The sequence below is a fragment of the Tachyglossus aculeatus genome, unplaced genomic scaffold, assembly GCF_015852505.1.
Source record: "Tachyglossus aculeatus isolate mTacAcu1 unplaced genomic scaffold, mTacAcu1.pri scaffold_124_arrow_ctg1, whole genome shotgun sequence".
NCBI classification, from domain to species: Eukaryota; Metazoa; Chordata; class Mammalia; order Monotremata; family Tachyglossidae; genus Tachyglossus; species Tachyglossus aculeatus.
The window spans coordinates 500,052-518,182 of NW_024044853.1; positions in this window are offsets into that span (position 1 = coordinate 500,052).

Genomic DNA, 18,131 nt, shown 5'->3' on the forward strand with positions numbered 1-18,131 from the left:
ATTAATTATCCCCAGTTACTGCTGAGACTTAATCCCTTGAGGATCAGAATATACTCATGGGATTAAGTCTCAGCAGTAACTGAGGATAGTTAATATAATGGAATCAAAAGGCCCTTTGCAGTAGTGGAAACACCAGCTACTCTTTTTCTTCTTGGAGGTAAAGGTGTTTATTGCCACGAAATCATAAACATTTTTCCACGTAGTGAAGAATAGAGAAGGTAATACTCTTATAATAAGCATGCTATTCCTATTATGTCATTATGAAAACAATCTAGTTTAATTCACCTTCTCTTCCGTGAATAAATGCTAATGCTAATTTTTTCTCACCCTCTTCTTCTTAGTTTACATTTCAAACTGACAGGAAACTTAGTGTTGAAATGTTCATCTTTCAAATTTTATTCTCCTCTCACTTTACCCTCTTCTGTTGCTCTTACAGAGTTGTGGCTAAAATATAGTCTTCAATTCTTAATTCAATTCTGGACTGTTATGAATCTGGGAACCCAATTTTTCAATCACAGTGCAACATCACTGCAGAGGGGACTTGATGTTTTGGATTTGCTCTGAACTCTACTATTTTTACTTGGATTCAAGGAGAGTGTGGTTTGATGATGTACGAGTCCCACTAGAATGCAGATCACATGAGCAATAACATGAACACGATGCGATTGCATACTAAGTCTTCTCACAGTTTTGGCACTTAAATTTGGACATATTTCTCAATTTTAAGCCTGCCAGATTGGGAAGCACAGAGTGGGCTTTACAGACACGGAGAGCACGAGGAGGGAAGAGGAGTAGCATGGACTGAGAAGCAGTGGAGCTCAGTAGAAAGAGCCTGGGCCTGGGAGTCAGAGGACCTGAGTTCTAATCCCAACTCCACTACCTCTCTCCTATGTGACCTTGGTAAATCATTTAACTTTCCCTGTGCCTCAGTTCCTTCATTTGTGAAATGGAGATTCATTATCTGTTCTCCCTCTTACTTAGACTTTGAGCCTCATGTGGGACCTGTTGCCAAACTGTACTCTCTAAATGCTTAGTACAGTGCTCTGCACACATTAAGCACTCAGTAAATACAATTGAATGAAATACGATTGAATGTATCTACCCAGGATATCTTGCATCTACTTTGCACATAGTAAGCACTTAACAAATAACGCAGTTATTGTTATTATTACCATTATCATTAGTATGTGAGAATAATGATAATAATAATAACGATTAGAGGAGGTTTGCATGCATTTTGTAGTGGTTGGAAAATTGCCCAGGGAACACACAAAGATGCTTCCTCCATTAGTAAAGCAACCCCTCCATGACAAACTTTGCTTTATTGGGAAAATAGGCAAGAGGGAAAAAAGAAAGAGTGAAGGGAGATAAGCTTATTTTTTTTCTCATAAAAACTACCATTGCAAAGACATATTATTAATCTCTGCCTTGAAAATGAAAAATATTTTTTCTCATTCCAAAAGGTTGTCAAGTATAAAGTTGGGGAAATGGCTTGAAAAAAAAGGAAAACTGACTTATGGACAGCATTGGTTTTTGAAGGCTTTCGTGTTTTTCTGGTCTGTTATATTTTAATCTGCTTTTTCCTAGTACCAATTTGATGTACCTAGTTTTTGCTCGGAATGAAATTGTAGTGTAAAGTAAGGAACTATTACCAATTAATTAGAATTTCCACATAAAGCCAATTCCTACTGCAGTTTTCATATGAGGGAATTTATGATGATGCATTTGTGAAATTGAGCCAAATCCCTCTACCAAGATGAGGAGGAGGAATTAGAGTCGGGAGAGGAGAGCAAGGTGATCTAGCCTTAAAGGCTTATCCAAGACATTCTGTTTTTGTACTATTTGTAAGGCTATTTTAGTCACATTGAGACATATTGATAATATTAATATATCAAAAATAATTTTTTTCTCAACTTCTTAAGGAACTCAGTATGTTTAATTGTTTTGAAAATTAAAAGTATATATAAAGAAACTTGTCCATTTGGATTATTTACCCGAGATTCTATTTTTTTTTTTTGGTATCTGTTAAGTGCTTATTATGTGTCAAGCACTGTTCTAAGTGCTGGAGTAGTTACAAGTTAATCAGGACGGATACAGTCTCCAGCCCACCTGGGGCTCACAGTCTAAGTACTTAGGAAAATAGGTTTTGAATCTCCATTTTGAAGTTGACAAAAGTGAGGCACAGAGAAGTTAGGTGACTTACCCAAGGTCACAAAGTGAGCAAGTGGCAGATCCGGGATTAGACCCAGGTCATCTTGTTTCCATGCCCATGCTTTATCAACTAGGACTTGCTACTTTCCTTCATAAGAAGATAATGCTCTTACTTAGAAATGACGACTTACGTCAATCAGCTGGGAAGTTTTATTCCTTCTGATTACATAGGCAAATTGAGACCCAGGAAATTTGTCATTCTATTAAGCTCATTTAGAAAGGGAATAATAATAATAATAATGGCATTTTAATAACAATAATAATGATGTTGGTATTTGTTAAGTGCTTAGTATGTGCCAAGCACTGTTTTAAGCACTGGGGTAAATTCAAGGTCATCAGGTTGTCCCACGTGGGGCTCACAATCTTAATCCCCATTTTATAGATGAGGCCCAGAGAAGTTAAATGACTTGCCCAAAGTCACACAGCTGACAAGTGGTAGAGCTGGGATTAGAACCCATGACTTCTGACTCCCAAGCCCGTGTTCTTTCCAGTAAGCTATGCTGCTTCTCTAAGCGCTTATTATGTGTCAAAGAACTGTACTAAATTCTGGGGTGGATACAAATAAATCGGGTGGGACACAGTCCCTGTCCCACATGGAGCACACAGTCTTCAACCCCATTTTACACATAAGGTAACTGAGGCACAGAGAAGTAAAATGATTTGCCCATGGTCACAGACAAGTGGTCGACAAGTGGTCGACCTGGCATTAGAACTCATGACCTTCTGACTCCCAGGCCCATGTTCTATCCATTACACCAGGCTGTGGGAAGGGAATTTTTCTACAAACTCTGTTATATTGTACTCTCACAAGTGCTTAGTACAGTGCTTGGCAATCAGTAAGCACTCAATAAATGTGATTGATTGATTGATTGATTGGTATCCACTGGTCTTCCGACTTTCAATAAAGTGCAATACAAACTTCAGGTCTTCACCTCTTTGCTAACTAGAATTATTATGATAGAAGTGTGAAGTATGAAGTGTGAAGTATATACGTAGGCATGTTTTGAAAGTATGCTTTAGGTTAAGCAGCTCTGAGGGCTTAGCTCTTCTACACATAGTAATGAGAAACATTCAGAACCTATGGCTTCAGAAAGTTGTACAGGTTGAAAATATTTTCAGGTTCAAGAGGGTTTGTATAAATGAATGGGTGAATGACCTATAATGTGCTATAAAGAGAAAATCAGGGCTGGAAAGGGTAAATGTTGGTGCATTCCTAAACACTGAGTTGTTTCAATAAGGGCAACCAGCAATCAGTAAATCGATGGTATCTATTTAGCACTTACTCCATGCAGCACTAAGCACTAAGTACTAAGCACTTGGGAGAATACAACAAAACAGAGTTGGTAAGCACATTCTTTGCCCAAAAGGAGCTGACTGTCTAGAGGGAAAGACAGGCATTAACATAATAAATGAGCAAATAATCACAAAGTTCCCATTGCCACAACTGGAGACTATTCTCATCTACCTCATCGCCAACTTCTCACCCACATCCTACCTCTGGCCTGGAATCTCTCCCTGTTTGTATCCAACAGACAATGATCCTCTCACTTTCAAAGTCTTACTGAAGGCAAATCTCCATGATGCCTTCCCGAACTGAGCCTTCATTTCCTCTTCTTCCATTCCCTACCACATCACCCTTGCACTGGGATTTTCATCGTATATTAACCCCATCAGTCCCACAACACATTTACATATCCATAATTTATTTATTTATATTATTGTATTAATGGACTCCTCTCTCAGGGTTGCACCTGGAGAGTTTCTACCAGTCTTGACTATGGGAGAGAGAGTCAAGCATTAATTAATTCATTTATTCAATCATGTTTATTGAGCATTTACTGTGTACAGAACACTTTACTAAGCGCTTGGGAAGTACAGAAGCATAGCCATTCCATTCCGAGCTTGAGCAGTGGCTTGCAAGTGGAAGGCAATCTGCCACAAATCAAAACTCAACTGTGCTGGGCAACACAGCATGGGAGATAGTCGACGGTGGATACTCAAGCTGACTGCGTGGAAGGAGGCAATGGCAAACCACTTCTGTATTTTTACCAAGAACACTCAGTGGATCCACTACCAGAATGATTCCAGCTGGAGGTGGGAGGTTCCGGGAGAGCTGTGTCCATGGCGTCTCTATGGGCCAGAGACAACTCGACAGCATAAGACAAGACAAGATTAATTGGCCATGTCTAATGCCTCTCCATGTATTTTTCTTATTGCTTAATTAAGGGCTTTGCAAACAGTAAGTGCTTAATAAATACTGCTATTGAGTTACTTCAAACTTAGAAAGATGAAAAGGGGAGAAGAAGGGAGATATGGATCAGGATTCATTCATTCATTCGTATTTATTGAGCGCTTACTGTGTGCAGAGCACTGTACTAAGCGCTTGGGATGTACAAGTTGGCAACATATAGAGACGGTCCCTACCCAACAGTGGGCTTACAGTCTAGAAGGGGGAGACAGAGAACAAAACAAAACATATTAACAAAATAAAATAAATAGAATATGTATAAGTAAAATAAATAAATAAAGTAATAAGTACGCACAAACATATATACATATATAGAGGTGCTGTGGGGAAGGGCCGGAGGTAAGGCAGAGGGGATGGAGAGGGGGATGAGGGGGAGAGGAAGGAGGGGGCTCAGTCTGGGAAGGCCTCCTGGAGGAGGTGAGCTCTCAGTAGGGCCTTGAAGGGAGGAAGAGAGCTAGCTTGACGGATGTGGGGAGGGAGGGCATTCCAGACCAGGGGGATGACGTGGGCCGGGGGTCGATGGTGGGACAGGCGAGAATGAGGCACAGTGAGGAGATTAGTGGCAGAGGAGTGGAGGGTGCAGGCTGGGCTGTAGAAGGAGAGAAGGGAGGTGAGGTAGGAGGGGGCGAGGTGATGGACAGCCATGAAGCTGAGGGTGAGGAGTTTGGAGGATGGTGGGCATAAGAGAGTGAGGAATAATAAAAATAATAAGGGGAGGAAGGGATGGATCTGGAAAACTGTGGAGGCAAAAACAACATGATTTGAAGATGAACTGCATGTGAAAGGTACGAATCAGAAGAGTCATAAAAGACATTAAGGGCAGGGAGAATCGCAAGAAAATAAAGTATGAAAATGAGTCCCACAATCCCCAGATATGAGTTATTCTGGAGCTCTTAAATCCACATTCCTGATTATAGCCAATAAAGGAGAATTCCACAGACTACTAACGAGACCTCCATCACTTGTCAGCTGTGTGACTTTGGGCAAGTCACTTAACTTCTCTGTGCCTCAGTTACCTCATCTGGAAAATGGGGATTATGACTGTGAGCCCCACATGGTACAACCTGATAACCTTGTATCTACCCCAGCGCTTAGAACACTGCTTGACACTTGGCACTTAATAAATACCATTATTATTATTATTATTACTATTATTATTGTTAATTAGCAGCCATATTTGGTTTCAAAATCTAAGTACTACTTTCATCACTGATTTTCCATCCATCTCTATCACCTCATTCAATCTTTCCATGACTTCCCCTTACACCTCAAGTCAGAAATCCAGTCTTCAACATTGGATTCATATTGCAGTTAGGCCTAAGGAATCCACCTTGTCAATCCTGCTATTCTTATAATGCAGTAGGGCTTACAAAGCAGGTCAGATTTTAAAGAAGGGACGAGCTTTCAGGATCCAGGTCTGTAGCCCTGGGGTTACCTCCTTGGGTGTTCTGGGGGACCCCACTGATTCCTCCAATCCTTGGGCTGGGTCTGATTACCCAAATCACCAGCATGTACCAGAACCCACAAATCTCCCCTCTCCCTTTCTGCCATTACCTCATCTCTGATCCTCTGCCTCTCTTTCTCCCTAGAGACCAGGTTCCTGGCGGGGTGGACACCCATACCACACTTATGAAGGATTTTCTTTGTTTGGCTCCCTGTTCAAAAGATGCATCTTCTCCACCGGGCTTGTGCGAGGGACATTAAAGCACCCTCTACCACCTTTCAGCTTTGTCTCCAATAACTGTATTTGAAAATGGAACCAAAATCCCATTCGGCCAATGCCTGGAAGAATTGCACAGTTCTAATTCTCTTGGCTTTGGAGGTACAAACGGCTCATAGTTAATTATTTAAAAGAAATCCAATTCTTCTGTGTTTACGTGAATCTATACACAGACAAATATTCATGTGTATATATGGATCATATGATATGTCCTATTTTGCCCTCTTCAGCACACAGAAGAGTGTATATATATGCACATACAGTGTATGTGTAAAAGATTCATATGTAGATATATTCACATATATGTCAATGCATGCATGTGAACTTGTGTATATATGACTATCATAAGTGCACATGTTCATGTGCATGGACACATGCATATGCACATAGATTCATGTAAGGGAATGAGTATTCTCTTCTCCAGACACAGAATGGAAGCAATGAATCCTTCTGGGATGAAAGCACTGGTAAAAATCCTTCTCCTGTTTTGCTCCAAGATTCTCCAGGTAACTGGGGATATCATTCATTCATTCAATTATTTTGATTAAGTGCTTACTGTGTGCAGAGCACTGTACTAAGCGCTTGTGAAGTACAAGTTGGCAACATATAGAGACAGTCCCTACCCAACAGCGGGCTCACAGTCTAGAAGGGGGGCACAGTCTAGAAGGAGATTTACAGAGAAGCAGCATGGCCTAGTGGAAAGAGCACGGGTCTGGGAGTTGGTGGTCATGGCTTCTAATCCTAGCTCTGCCACAAGTCTGCTGTATGTGATCTTGGGCAAGTCACTTAACTTCCCTGTGCCTCAGTTACTTCATCTGTAAAATGAGGATCAAGATTATGAGCCCCATGAGGGACATGGACTGTGTCCAACCAGATTACCTTATCTCTACCCTAGCACTTAGAATAGTGTTTGGCACATAGTAAGCACATGAAAAATAGCACAATTATTATTATTATCATTATTATTATTATTATTATTACCCTCCAATTCCCATATTTACATAGCCACTGCCAATCAATTAATCCATCAATGGTACTGATTGAGCTCTAACTGCAGAGCACTGTATTAAGTGCTTGGAAAAATGCAATACAATAAACTGGGTAGTCACAATCCCTGCCCACAAGGAGTTTACAATTTAGAAGGGGAGATAGACATTAAAATGAATAGATATAGGAAATGGCAGTGTATAAGGATAAGTATTTAAGTGCTGCGGGGCTGGAGATGGAGTGAATATCTAAGTGTTTAAGGGATACAGACCCAAGTGTGCTAGTGATACAGAAGGGTTGGTGAATAGGATGGGGAAATAAGGGGTTAGTTAGGGACGGTCTCTTGAAGGAGATATTATTTCAGTAGGAATTTGAAGATGAGGAGAGTGGTGCTCTATGTATGTGAAATGAGAGGGCGTTCCAGGTCAGAGGGAGGATATAGGTAAGAGTCCGATAGTAAGCAGGTAAGATCGAGATACGGAGAGTAGGTTGGTGTCAGAAGAGGGAAATGGGCAGGCTGGGTTGTAGGAAATGATAATAATAATAATACCCAACAGTGGGCTCACAGTCTAGAAGACTGTCTCCCCAGGGGACTGTTCGCAAGACAGCCTCCTTAAGCTGTACAAAGGGAGGCCAACGGGGGCTGTAAGCCCGTTGCAGGCAGGGAATGTGTCCGTTTATTACTGTAGTGCACTCTCCCAGGTGGTTAGTACAGTGCTCTGCACACTATAAGCACTCAGTAAATACCACTGACTGATTGGAGGGGCTTCTGCTTGGGGTTGCTGCCTTGTGGTGAGAACATCCCCCTCCACCTGCAGAGATGGAGCTTGGGTCCATCACTGCCCTAACGATAATAAAGACTGTGATACTGGTTAAGCGCTGTTCTAAGCATGGGGGTAGATACAAGTTAATCAGGTTGGACACAGAGAAGCAGTGTGGCTAAGTGGAAAGAGCCCGGGCTTGGGTGTCAGAGGTCGTGGGTTAGGATCTCGGCTCCACCACATAGCTGTGTGACTTGGGGTGAGTCACTTCACTTCTCTGGGCCTCAGTTCCCTCATCTAGAAAATGGGGGTGAAGACTGTGAGCCCCCCGTGGGGCAACCTGATCACCTTGTAACCTCCCCAGCGCTTAGAACAGTGCTTTACACATAGCAAGGGCTTAATAAATGCTATTTTTATTATTATTAATTAATAAACAATAATAATATTAATTAATAATAATAATAATATAATGGTATTTGTTAAGCATTCACTATGTCCCAGGCACTATACTAAGTGCTGGGGAGTATACAAGAACTGGGGTTCACAGTCTCACTCCTCATTTTACAGATGAAAAAACTGAGGCCCAGAGAAATGAAGTGATTTGCCCAAGGGATTAGGACCCCTGACTTTCTGACTCCCAGGTCCATGCTCTATCCATTGGGTAAGGTAGGTGGGGAAGAACTGATTGAATGGCTTCAAGCTAATGGTAGAGTTTCTGTTTGATGTGGAGGTGGATGGGCAACCACTGGATGTTCTTGAGGAGTGGAGAGACTTCTTTTAGAAAAGAAGGTTCTGGGCAGCAGAGTGAAGAAAGGACTGGAGAAGAGAGAGACAGGAGACACGGAGGTCGGCGATAAGTCTTATGCAATAGTTAAGTTGGGATATGGTAAGTGCTTTGATCTACATAGTGGCAGTGTGGTTGGGGAGGAAAGAACTGATTTTACTAAGGTGGTGAAAGAACCAATAGAATTTGGTGACAGACTGAATACGTAGGTGGAATGAGAGAGATAAGTGGAGCTGCACTCTGCAGAAACTATCCTCTCAAATGTCATCAGTGACCTTGGCCTTGGGGTAGAGAGTCTAAAGGGTGTATGGCTATGGGCAGGAAAGTTCAAGGCCAGGGAGTATTTTCAGGTTACTTAGGGCCCCAGGAACTCAAAATCTGTGGGCCCGACATTCAGCCCTTAGAAGGGACAAAACAGAACTCTACCTTTTTTTTACCCAACCCCTATCCTCCCAATGACTTTCCAATCACTGTAGTTTAGATGACACCATCATTTTTTCCTGTCTCCCAAGCCGTTAACCTTGGCATTGTCCTTAATTCATCTCTCTCATTCAACCCACGCATTCAATCAGTCATGAATTCCCGTTGGCTCTAACTTCTCAATGTAACTAAAATCCACCATTTCCTTTCCATCTAAGGTGCTACTATGTTCCCCTCCAATCCAAAGAGTTCTCTACTCAAGGGCCCCTCCTCTGGTATATAAACCTGTTCATGTCATTCTTCACCTACTTACTGTTCAGGCTGTAGATCATGGGATTCAACATGGAGATTACCACTGTATAGAATACAGAAGTCACTTTGTCTGAGTCCCACTTTGACTGTAAGCCCCACGCGGGACAACCTGATAACTTTGTATCCTCCCCAGGACTAGGGGAGGATAATAATCACACATAGTAAGCGCTTAAAAAATTCCATCATCATTGTTATAATGATAAGAGAGTTGATAGTGGTGACTAATAATGTTCCTGCCAGGAGCCAGGCACAAACTCTACAGGATACCACAACCATGTAAAACAATGGGCTACAGATGGCTATATAACTGTCATAAGCCATCGCCGCTAAAAGAAAGCATTCGACGCGAGCTAAAGCAATGAAAAAGTACATCTGCAAAGCACCCGAAGAAAGAGATGGTCTCTGGGCTGTTAATAAATTAATCATCGTGGTGGGTGTGATGACTGAAGAAAAGCTCAGATTGCTGAAGAAGAAATACATGGAGGTGTGAAGTTGAGCGTGTGGTCTGATGACAACACTTTCCTTGTGTGATGACCCCCTTCTCCTCAACACGTTATCCAACCTTGGCTTCACAGACTCCGTCCTCTCCTGGTTCTCCTCTTATATCTCTGGTCGTTCATTCTCAGTCTCGTTTGCAGGCTCCTCCTCCCCCTCCCATCCCCTTACTGTAGCGGTTCCTCAAGGTTCGGTTCTGGGTCCCCATCTGTTCTCGATCTACACTCACTCCCTTGGTGACCTCATTTGCTCCCACGGCTTCAACTATCATCTCTACGCTGATGACACCCAGATTTACATCTCTGCCCCTGCTCTCTCTCCCTCCCTCCAGGCTCGCATCTCCTCCTGTCTTCAGGACATCTCCATCTGGATTTCTGCCCACCACCTAAAGCTCAACATGTCCAAGACTGAACTCCTTGTCTTCCCTCCCAAACCCTGCCCTCTCCCTGACTTTCCCATCACTGTCGACGGCACTACCATCCTTCCCGTCTCACAAACCCGCAATCTTGGTGTCATCCTCGACTCCGCTCTCTCGTTCACCCCTAACATCCGAGCCGTAACCAAAACCTGCATGTCTCAGCTCCGCAACATTGCCAAGATCCGTCCTTTCCTCTCCATCCAAACCGCTACCCTGCTCGTTCAAGCTCTCATCCTATCCCGTCTGGATTACTGTAACAGCCTCCTCTCAGATCTCCCATCCTCCTGTCTCTCTCCTCTTCAATCCATACTTCACGCCGCTGCCCGGATTGTCTTTATCCAGAAACGCTCTGGGCATGTTACTCCCCTACTCAAAAATCTCCAGTGGTTACCAGTCAACCTACGCATCAGGCAAAAACTCCTCACCCTCGACTTCAAGGCTCTCCATCACCTCGCCCCCTCCTACCTCACCTCCCTTCTCTCTTTCTACAGCCCAGTCCGCACCCTCTGCTCCTCTGCTGCTAATCACCTCACCGTACCTCGTTCTCGCCTGTCCCGCCGTCGACCCCCGGCCCACGTCATCCCCCTGGCTTGAAATGCTCTCCCTCGGCACATCCACCAAGCTAGCTCTCTTCCTCCTTTCAAGGCCCTACTGAGAGCTCACCTCCTCCAGGAGGCCTTCCCAGGCTAAGCCGCCTCCTTTCTCTCCCCCTCCCCCCTCCATCTCCCCATTTTACCTCCTTCCCCTCCCCACAGCACCTGTATATATGTATATATGTTTGTATGTATTTATTACTCTATTTATTTATTTATTTTATTTATTCATATTTATTCTATTAATTTTATTTTGTTAGTATGTTTTGTTTTGTTCTATGTCTCCCCCTTCTAGAATGTGAGCCCACTGTTGGGTAGGGACCGTCTCTATATGTTGCCAACTTGTACTTCCTTGAACGAGTTGTCTACACGCGCTGCCTAGAATTCCTCAACAACAACTCTCTCCTCGACCCCCTCCAGTCTGGCTTCCGTCCCCTTCATTCCACGGAAACTGCGCTCTCAAAGGTCACCAATGACCTCCTGCTTGCCAAATCCAACGGCTCATACTCTGTCCTAATCCTCCTCGACCTCTCAGCTGCCTTTGACACTGTGGACCACCCCCTTCTCCTCCACACGTTATCTGACCTTGGCTTCACAGACTCCGTCCTCTCCTGGTTCTCCTCTTATCTCTCCGGTCGTTCTTTCTCAGTCTCTTTTGCAGGCTCCTCCTCCCCCTCCCATCCTCTTACGGTGGGGGTTCCCCAAGGTTCAGTGCTTGGTCCCCTTCTGTTCTCAATCTCCACTCACTCCCTTGGTGACCTCATTCGCTCCCACGGCTTCAACTATCATCTCTACGCTGATGACACCCAGATCTACATCTCTGCCCCTGCTCTCTCCCCCTCCCTCCAGGCTCGCATCTCCTCCTGCCTTCAGGACATCTCCATCTGGATGTCCGCCCGCCACCTAAAGCTCAACATGTCGAAGACTGATCTCCTTGTCTTCCCTCCCAAACCTTGTCCTCTCCCTGACTTTCCCATCTCTGTTGACGGCACTACCATCCTTCCCGTCCCACAAGCCCGCAACCTTGGTGTCATCCTCGACTCCGCTCTCTCATTCACCCCTCACATCCAAGCCGTCACCAAAACCTGCCGGTCTCAGCTCCGCAACATTGCCAAGATCCGCCCTTTCCTCTCCATCCAAACTGCTACCCTGCTCATTCAAGCTCTCATCCTATCCCGTCTGGACTACTGCACTAGCCTTCTCTCTGATCTCCCATCCTCGTGTCTCTCTCCACTTCAATCCATACTTCATGCTGCTGCCCGGATTATCTTTGTCCAGAAACGCTCTGGACATATTACTCCCCTCCTCAAAAACCTCCAATGGCTACCGATCAATCTGCGCATCAGGCAGAAACTCCTCACCCTGGGCTTCAAGGCTCTCCATCACCTCGCCCCCTCCTACCTCACCTCCCTTCTCTCCTTCTACTGCCCAGCCCGCACCCTCCGCTCCTCCACCACTAATCTCCTCACTGTACCTCGCTCTCGCCTGTCCCGCCATCGACCCCCGACCCACGTCATCCCCCGGGCCTGGAATGCCCTCCCTCTGCCCATCCGCCAAGCTAGCTCTCTTCCTCCCTTCAAGGCCCTGCTGAGAGCTCACCTCCTCCAGGAGGCCTTCCCAGACTGAGCCCCTTCTTTCCTCTCCCCCTCGTCCCCCTCTCCATCCCCCCGTCTTACCTCCTTCCCTTCCCCACAGCACCTGTATATATGTATATATGGTTGTACATATTTATTACTCTATTTATTTATTTATTTATTTATTTTACTTGTACATTTCTATCCTACTTATTTTATTTTGTTGGTATGTTTGGTTCTGTTCTCTGTCTCCCCCTTTTAGACTGTGAGCCCACTGTTGGGTAGGGACTGTCTCTATGTGATGCCAATTTGTACTTCCCAAGCGCTTAGTACAGTGCTCTGCACATAGTAAGCGCTCAATAAATACGATTGATTGATTGATTGATTCCCAAGCAATTAGTACAGTGCTCTGAACACAGTAAGCGCTCAATAAATACGATTGAATGAATGAATGAATGAATGATGAGCACGATCATTCCCAGGTTCCCTGCCAGGCAGGGTGATGGCATACGTGAAGAGAAATACAATAAAGAGGATCAGCTGCAGATCTGGAGAATCTGTCAGTGCTGCGAGAATGAAGTGAGACACTAATGTGCTGTTCCCTTCAGTCATTTTCCTCAACTTTTGAAATCTGCTGAAGGAGGAATAAAGAAAACAGTTTTGGTATTGATATTGTACATGAAAGCCATTGAGGACTCAGGTGCATAAAGAAAAAAGTGGATTAAAAGCATTCCTTCTGGTGAAATTTCTGATTAGTGCTGGGGCACTGAATTATTAAATTTCTCTCCCATGATTCGGGAACTGGAAACATATAAAACTTCTAGACTTTTCTGGTTTATTTTACTTCTGCATATCTTTTTTATATAATTAAAATTATTAATCCATAAGAAAAGCTGTGACAGCTGTTGCAGAGACAAGGGCTTCACAACTGTGATTCCATTAAACTATGTTTCAACTCTAATGCTGATACCATGACAATCCAAGGTAAAAGGAGCTCTGCTTCTAAATGTTGTTTTCTTTCCTAGTTGAAAAACAAATAAGCTTTCTCTCAGTGATTGGAAAAGTCATAAAAGCAAAAATCATTTTTAAAAAGATTCCAGTCATTGCCTTATAAATGTAGTTCATGCACCCTCAAGATCGAATTCTTCTGTTTCCAGGGCTCTCTGTCCCTCCTGCTCCAATCTCATTACATGCCAAAAACAGTTTTAATAACTACAGAACAAAGTTTTGTCATTCTGGGATGGATAGGGAAAACAGTCAGATAGGTCATTTTCACTACTTACCAAGTGCATTAGTCATATCTCATTCCTCCTTACCTGAAACAACAATTTTTGAAGTTGAGTTTGTATAGGACCTATCCATCTATCTACCTATCTTCAGTTTATTTCATTCTTTTTGCTAAGTGTGAGTAGAACCCCGAATCCCCTAATACAATGCCCCAAACAAAAAATAATTTCTTGGTTCTCATTCCCTGACTATTAAAAAGGGTTATAAAAGTGCCTGTTTTATATTCAGTTTTACTGAATAGTCAGATTATTTCTCTTCCTAGATTAAAATAAAGAGCTTTTCTAATCAAATACGAGCCAGAAGAAGAAGAAAAAAAAGTGGGCCTGGAAGAATTCTCATTATTTCAGTTTAGTTCAAATACTTTCAAATGTGAGGCAGCGTGGTTCAGCAGAAAAAACAAAGATCCAGAAATATGAGGACCCAGCTTCTAGCCCCAGATCTGCTTTTGACCTGCTGAGTGACCTTGGATAAGTCACTTTAGTCTCTCTGTGCCTTGTTTTCCTCATATATAAAATGGGAATAGTAATATCTGACTCTACCTCATTGGTTAAGAACAAAAGTAATGTGGAAATGCCTTGGTAAAAAATGCTATAGAAAAATACAAGGTTTTATAAGCCAATTCTTCCTTCACTGGGGATAACAATTCAAGTAGGTATCATCACTAAATTCTATGCATAGGAGAGTTTGTACTTTGATCAAATGGAAAGATGTAGATTGACATATTAATACAGGTCCTAGTTATCAGTTTTAGGTGACCTGAATGGCATTGAATAATTCTAACATTGGCAAGAAAAACCAGTAGTGAAAATATATAGGTTTAGGAGCCCCTCTTTCATTAATCTAAGGGATTATCTGTTTGATTTTAATTTACTTATTCATACAAGTTTTATTTTCATTTTCACTCTGTTTTAACAACTTATTGTCATATTTCTTGAAGCTATCTCCAAGATTCTAGTACCACGATGGACATTTAAGTTGATGCTCAATAGGAAATTTCAGAGAGAGCTATGCACATTTCAAATGTAATGACTCCTTTTCAAATGAACAGTGTGGAGTCAACATTCTAAATACGACTGGCACAGGCAGAAAAATTTAATTTTCAATTTGTAGGTACACGTATCTGCTCTATCCTCCTCTTCTTTCCCTCAGAAGATGAGGTGTTTCTCACTCTGGCCTCTCCCCAGAACTAACCTTTCAAGCAGTGTTAATTAAAGATTTTCCCATTCCTGACTCCCCCTCTCTTTAACCCAATAAACACTCACTCAAATCATTCATTTATTCAATCATATTCATTACGTTGGGGGAGATAGGGAAACTCAGAACAGGTCTAAGTCTTAAGGCCTTAGAGATGGATCTTTTAACTGCAGAGCTAATGAGCAAATAGAATTTGAATGAACTGTTAAAAAGAACTTTCCAAGCAGTTTCAGTGCTCTCTATTACACTTTAATATGCCTAAAAATATATTTCCCATTGAAAGTTGAGGCTGACTCAAATGTTAAGTGAAATGGACTCTTGGGTATTAATTTTATTTTATTTCATCATTTTAGACTGTGAGTCCATTGTGGATAGGGAATGAGAATACCAACTCTGTTGTATTGTACTACCCAAAGCCCTTAGTATAGTGCTCTGCACAGAGTAAGTGTTCAAAAAATATGATTGACTGATTGACTATTTTATTTTGAATTCCCTTCTCATTACAATATGCTGTAACATGCTGCAAATGTTGTATCATTATGCTCACGCTCTAAGAATGGTTTATGAATATTTAATTCTGAATCATAAGCCTCAAATTGTCCATTCACTGTGGTATTTACTTCTGGGAAAGTTAAGCACTTTCCTCCTCCTGTTCCTTCCCCTCTCCCCACTACCACTGGAGGTCGTGGTAATGGTGGTGGAGGTCCCCCAGCTACACTTCACTCTTCTAAAGCTAATCTATTCACTGTACCTCGATCTCATCTATCTCGCCACTGACCTCTCGCCCACATCCTGCCTCTGGCCTGGAAAAATCATCCCTCCTCCTATCTTATAGACAATTACTCTCCCCCATTTCAAAGCCTTACCAAAGGTACACCCCTTCCCTGACAAAACCCTCTATTCCTTTTCTTAGATTCCCTTCTGCATCACCCTGACTTTCTCCCTTTATTCATTCCCCCCTTCCAGCCCCACAGCATTTATGTACCTATCTATAATTTATTTATTTATATTAATGTCTGTCTCCCATTCTAGACTGTAAGTTGCTGTGGCAGGGAATGTGCTTGTTATATTGGATACTATCAAATCCTTAGTACAGAGCTCTGCACACAGCAAGTGCTCAATAAATGTGATTGACTGCCTGACTGATGGGGTGGAGAGGGTGAAATAATAATAATAACAATAATAATGATGGCATTTGTTAAGCACTTACTATATGCAAAGCACTGCTCTAAGCGCTGGGGAGGATACAAGGTGATCAGGTTGTCCCACGGCGGGCTCACAGTCTTAATCCCCATTTTATAGAAAAGGTACCTGAGGCACAGAGAAGTTAAGTGACTTGCCCAGAGTCACACAGCTGACAATTGACAGAGTCGGGATGGAATGGGTATGCCTCTGCTTTACTCGCCTTCCCATAGTTGATAAAGGTAGAGTACTGGAAACTCTCAGGGAGTGACCCTGAGTGGGTCCATATTTATTACCTCCCCCAAACTAGGGCCAGGGACCATATTAATCATACAATCATACAATCATTTGATAGTGTGGTCTAGTGGAAAGCCCAGGCCTGGAAATCAGAAGGACATGGATTCTAATCCTGGCTCCACCACGTGCCTGCTTTATGACCTTGGACACGTAATTTCACTTTTATGTGCCTCAGTTACCTCATCTGCACAGTGAGAATGAAGACTGTGACCCCCATGTAAGATGGGGACTGTGTCCATCCTGATTTACTTGAATCCACTGCAGTGCTTAATGCAGTGCCTGGCGCATAGTAAGCACTTAAAAAATACCACAGTTATTAATCAATCAATAAATCGTATTTATTGAGCACTTACTGTGTGCAGAGCACTGTACTAAGCGCTTGGGAAGTACAAGTTGGCAACATATAGAGACAGTCCCTACCCAACAGTGGGCTCACAGTCTAAAAGGGGGAGACAGAGAACAAAACCAAACATACTAACAAAATAAAATAAATAGAACAGATATGTACAAGTAAAATAAATAAATAAATAGAGTAATAAATATGTACAAACATATATACATATATACAGGTGCTGTGGGGAAGGGAAGGAGGTAAGATGGGGGGATGGAGAGGGGGACGACGGGGAGAGGAAGGAAGGGGCTCAGTCTGGGAAGGCCTCCTGGAGGAGGTGAGCTCTCAGTAGGGCCTTGAAGGAAGGAAGAGAGCTAGCTTGGCGGATGGGCAGAAGGAGGGCATTCCAGGCCCGGGGGATGACGTGGGCCGGGGGTCGATGGCAGGACAGGCGAGAACGAGGACGTTGAGATTACCGGCAGAGGATATTATTATTGTTATTGTTATTGTTATTATTATTATTATTATTATTATTATTATTATTATTATTCACCTTCCTATAAAAATCTACCCAGTGGTTAATTCAGTGACTTTAAGTTTAATAAATGATTGTGATAATCATCCCAATTAGCACCTGTGCTCTTCAAATATCAAGGCAAATCTGGTGCACTCAAGTAAGGAGACATCTGATTCAACCAGTTTAGACTGAATATTTTTCACCTTTATTAGGCAAAGACTGAGAAATTCCTAAGGCTTAATATGAACCTATGCACCTAGAGAGTAGACTGATATATGATTTTCTTTCTAATAGTATATAAGCAAGGGGGGCCAGAAGGTGTCCAAAGCTTATTGGAGAAATTCAGGTAGCATATGAAGGTGTTATGTACTGTAGTAGGTTTAATTGTGTACCACTGAATGAGACCAGATCACAGGATTACTTAACCAAATGTGTATGTGTATTTATTATTGTTGGAAAAGTATAGAAATATATGTGAACAGTTAAATGTTGACATGATGAGCATTTATAAACTATAATATTTAATTGTACTTCCCAAGCGCTTAGTACAGTGCTCTGCACATAGTAAGCGCTCAATAAATACGATTGATTGATTGATTGATTTTGACAAAGAAATGGATGATGATTGCACTTATTACTATTTGTTTTGTTTCCTTACAATTATTATATTAATTAGACAAAAATGCCACGTTGACTCATGTCTACCAACTCTCTTATATTTTCTCCCAAGTTCCTAGTACACTGCTGTGCACACAGTTAACACTGGATAAATATGCTTGATTGATTGATTGATTGGAACA